We start from the raw sequence: 5,516 nt of genomic DNA on the forward strand, positions 1-5,516 counted from the left end.
TATATATAAAAGTGGGATGCAGTTCCTTAATACTTAGAAATTTTCATAATTCTAAAATAAATGAACTAAGCAATTGTTAGATTCAAATAGTCTTTGGCCTCATTTCACAGCCTCAGGTCTCTGACATCAGTGTTTGTCCTGTGGGTATATTTATTTTTAAAATTTTAACTTTTATTAGAATACCCCACACATAGAATGAGTCTTTATCAGAATATTTTGTGAAATTCTTAAATATACTTTTTAAAAATAAGTTGATTATTTTCTTCACAATGTTTGCATTTAACATTTGGTGCATTTGTTTTATTTTTGTGCCCTTAATAAGTTCCAGATTGTGTTCTTCTAAAAGAAGTAAGCCTGCTCAGCAAAGACTTGCCCTGATGAGGATCTTTTAGGTTTCAGGAGATACATTTCTTGCATTTCAGTCTACTGATCAAGCAGTGTGGGCTGCATGTCCACAGTCTATGTGACTCCTTCCTCCTCCTTCCCACCTCCCTTTAAGCTTACTCTTTGAAAGAGGAAACCATTCAAAGATGTTACCTCCTTCCTTTGGGCCTTTAGAGCTAGTTGTTACCACTGTGTCTGTAGTGAGTGATGTGAGAGAAGTATATAAAATCCAATCACAACCTTTCAAGAGCAGAAGAATTTGGCTGCCTCAAGAGGGCTAGATGTTAACTCTCAAGTCCTCTTACTGAGTAGTATGTTTCTACTCAATAAGCAGGCAAAGCCTTTTGAAACTGCATTTTTTTTTTTGCAATTTATTTTCTTTTAAGTCAGTTTATTTTTATTAAAAGGAGAGTTCAACAGTATACCTTAGGGCCATTATATAATACATATTTATCTTATTTATACCAGTTGTAAAAATTGATAGATACAGAGAGTTGCAATTAGGATGAGTAAAGATAGTTTGTACTTAGTGAATCACATCTTAGTAAATTCTTCTAATTGATTTTACAGAGGTATTTCACAACCAATTGAAGGCAAACACATAGAAATGTTTTACTCATTCTCATAAATTCTGCTACCTATACAATGTCAAATCCCCTTTGCTGGTGGAAAATGATTTACTTTAATAAAATTTAAGTTTGATTTCATTTTTAAAGGTAACTTGGATCTGGAATTTACTGCAGTCAATTCTATTTCAATCTGATATATAATCTCTCTTATCTCAGCATAGGTGAGACTTGTGGCTCTAGACTGAAGGTATGGGTTATTTATTCTCTCTCAATTTCTTATATCTTCCCAGAGCTTGCTTCTTGTCTACTAGTGAGAGGAGAGGAAAAAAGAAAATTCTTTATGCCGTCATCCTTGGTGAGTAGGTTATCAAGTTAGTAATAAATAGTGTTTATTTTGTGAGTAATTACGAAGCTGTAAAGGCAGGTTCCTGATTCCTATGATTTCAATGGTCACACAGTTTATGGCTCAGCCTGTGGCTGGGCATGGTGTGTTGAGGTTCTAGCAGGTTTTGCTAATTAGCATCTCCCTAGTCCTTGGCAGTTCCTTTAGAGATGTGAATATATCATGTTTCTCACATGATGGCATCACACCATATTCCTCAGATAAGCCTTATTCCCACCAATTCTGTAGTCCCTCATCTCAACCACTGGCCAAGACTCTAGCTCAGAGGATAGAAAGCATAGGTAGAATCCACTTTCCTTACCTATTTAAGACAAGAGAATTAGAACAACTATTTTTCCTCCCCTCTGCATCACCATAGCACAGAATGTTTTATCTACAGTGTTCTTTTCCTACACTAGAAAAGATCTCATGCTGTAGATAAACATCCAACTAGAGTGAGATGTTGCTCCTGGCTTTTGGAAGATAATCACAGATTTCAGAAATTTTTCTTACCGTTCCTTACTTGGGTTTGAAAGGGAATAGCCGTTGAGTACTAATTTCCTCCAATTTCCTTAGGGAAAGGACAATATAGTTTAGCCTTCTTTCACAGACATTATACTTTTCACTCTCCACCTCTTGAAAGTTGAGAATCTTTACTAATGTCATGACCATATCTAGAGATCTACTAAACATGCCCAAACTGATCAAGTTCCTCAACAGGAAGCTTTAGATACACAAAAAGATGTCTGAGTCATTTATGAGGTTGTGTGCATTCACAAATATCTAGCCCAAAACATTTGCAATCTTACATAATTATTTTGTCATTTTAAAAGTATATTTCAAAACTTCATTGTTGACTTGTGAACATACTTGCCATTACTTTATCTGCCCAGCCTTTATTAAGCATAAGAATTTATTTCTATCAGTGTGTGAGTGTGTTGGTATGATGCTCTTAAGAGTAACTGTATGCTCTCAATTATTAAACATGAAGTTAAACAAATAAATGTTGTTTCTTGAGGTGATAGTAGAACTCCTGTGTGTCACAATGAAAATTAGTGTGATGCATTGGCAACCTCCAGGAACACTAATGGACATTGTATTTCAGAGATCATGGAGTGGAAAGGCTATCAGACCAAAATTAGTACTTGAATCTCATGGTTAATACAATCAATTTAAAACACATATCAAGTAGAAAGAAAAGAGATCATGTCAGTTAGCATGTTTAGAATAGGATGCAAGCTGAGTAGAAACAACTTGGAGGCAAACACACACAAATTGGTAAATAACCTTATAGAATTTCTTTAGGTATATTATCATGAAAAAATGTCTATTTACCAAAACATACATATTCTTTAGTTACCTACTTTGGCTGTTTAACAAACAAAATTATAAACCATGTACCATTATGTGTAGATTTACATAATTTTAATAAATTCTTAACATGTTATACATATTCAACATAATTGTTTTAGTAGTCCTGTATTATTGGACAGTTAGCAATCAGTGGCTTTTTATTACTCAGACCAATGAAATGTAGAAATTGTGCAATTGTTGAATTATCCCCTTTGAGTCAATTTTTTTTGATGTGTAATTTCTGGATTAAAATATGTATGTTTTTAAGACTTTTGAAAAAAATTAAATTATATGTTGTGCTGATTCACAATGCCTGTTGTCATCACCAGCATTGCTCTTGGGAATAATTTATCACAGACTGGACATTCATGGAAACTACTCTTAATAGGTTATCCTGCAAGCCAAAAGTGATATAAAATTTTACTTTAAATTGTATTCTTTCCAAAAGAATACTTAAAATTTAATAATTAATTTCTTCAGAATAATGATTACTTTTGAACTATTGATACAAATTTGTACACTCTTGTACCTCTTTCTCTTTTTTTTTGTTGTTGTTTGTATTTTTTTTCAGCTGTATACATTAGCACTAAGACATATATATATATTTATACATTGTGTGCTCACCTCCCATAGGTAGATCTCTTTCTGTCATCACATATTTCACCTCCTTTATCCCATCTACCTCCTCTTAGTCCTTCCCCTCTACCCTCTGGTAACCACTAGTCTATAGTCCATGTCCATGAGTCTATATTTGTTTGTCTTGCTCATTTGTTGCTTTTAGGTTCATATCACACATATAAGTGATATCATGTGGTTTTCAACTTTTTCTGTCTGGCTTATTTCACTTAGCATGATTATCTCCAGATCCATTCATGTAACCACAAATGGCAGTATTTCATCTATTCTTATGGCTGAGTAATAATCCATTGTATATATGTACCACAGCTTCTGAGTCAATTATCCATCGGAGGTCACTTTGATTGCTTCCATGTCCTGACCACTGTGAATAATGCTGCTATGAACATTGGTGTGCAAATATCTTTTCGAATATGGGTTTTTACTTTGGGATAAATACTCAGTAGAGGGACTGCTGGATCATATGCTAGATCAGTTCTTACTTTTTTGAAGAACCTCCTTATTGTTTTACATAGTGGGTGCACCAATTTGCAGCAGTGTATGAGGGTTCCTTTTTCTCTACATCCACTCCAGCATTTGTTATTACTTGTCCTGTTGATTATAGCTATTCTAACAGGTGTGAGATGGTATCTCATTGTGATTTTGATTTGCATTTCCCTAATAGCTAGTGATGTTGAGCATCCTTTGTATATCCTCTAGGGAGAAGTGTCTGTTCAGGTCTTCTGCTCATTTTTTTTGATTGGATAGTTTCGTTTTTTTTGTTGTTGTTATTGAGTTGTATGAGTTCTTTGTATATTTTAGATATTAAGCCCTTATCAGAAGCATTGCTTGTAAATATATTTTTCCATTCAGATGGTTGTCTCTTTACCTTATTGACAATTTCTTTTGCTGAGCAGAAGCTTTTTAGTTTGATATAGTCCCATTCATTTATTTTAGCTTTTACTTCTCTTGCTTTTGAGGTCATATTCATAAAATCCTCTTTAAGTCCAAAGTGCTTAAGTTTAGTTCCTATGTATTTCTCTATGCATTTTATTGTTTCAGGTCTTATATTCAGGTTCTTAATTCATTTTGAGTTAATTTTGGTGTGTAGTGATAAACAATAGTTTAGTTTCATTCTTTTGCAGGTGGCTTTCCAGTTTTCCCAGAACCATTTATTGAAGAGGCTTTCCTTTCTCCGCTGTGTGTTTTTGGCTTTTTTTTTTTTTTGTCAAAAATTATTTTCCCATATAAACATGAATTTACTTCTAGACTCTAGATCCTGTTCCACTGTTCCATGTGTCTGTTTTTCTGCCAATATTATGCCATTTTGATTACTGTCGCTTTGTAGTATAATTTGAAGTCAGTCAGAGTGATGCCTCGAGCATAGTTCTTTTTTCTCAGGATGGCTTGGGCAATTCTGGGTCTTTTGTGCTTCCATACAAACCTGATGATTTTTTCTTCTATTTCTTAAAAAAATGATGATGGAATTTTGATGGAGACTGCATTAAATCTGTATAATGCTTTAGATAATATGGTCATTTCAACTATGTTGATTCTTCCAATCCAAGAGCACAGAATATCTTTTTATTTCTTTATTTCTCCTTCAATTTCTTTTAATAGGGTCTTATAGCTTTCATTATATGGGTCTTTCACATGTTTCATGAAATTTATTCCTAGATATTTTATTCTTTTTGTTGCAATTGCAAAATGAATTATTTTTTCCTCTTCTTTTTCTGACCCTTTATTATTAGAATATAGGAACATTATGGATTTTTGAATGTTGATTTTGTATCCAGAAACTTTACTGTATTTGCTTATTGTCACTAGTAGTGTTCTTGAGGAGTGTTTAGGATTTTCTATATAGAGAATCATGTCATCTGAAAATAATGACTGTTTGACTTCTTCATTTCCTATCTGGATGCCTTTTATATCTTTCTATTACCTGATTGCACTTGCTAGGACCTCCAATATTATATTGAATAGCAGTGGAGATAGTGGACTGCCTTGCCTTGTTCCTGATCTTAGAGGGAAGGTTTTTGGTTTTTCACCAGTAAGTATAATGTTGGCTGAGGGCTTGTCATATATGGCCTTTATTACATTAAGGTATTTTCCTTCTATACTAATTTTATTAAGCGGCATACATAATTTTAAATGGCAATATATTACTTAAGAGTGTGAGCTCAGAATTAAGTTTGGCCGTGACCCCTCCTCCC

This window comes from Pteropus alecto, unplaced genomic scaffold (assembly GCF_000325575.1).
Source record: "Pteropus alecto unplaced genomic scaffold, ASM32557v1 scaffold239, whole genome shotgun sequence".
NCBI classification, from domain to species: Eukaryota; Metazoa; Chordata; class Mammalia; order Chiroptera; family Pteropodidae; genus Pteropus; species Pteropus alecto.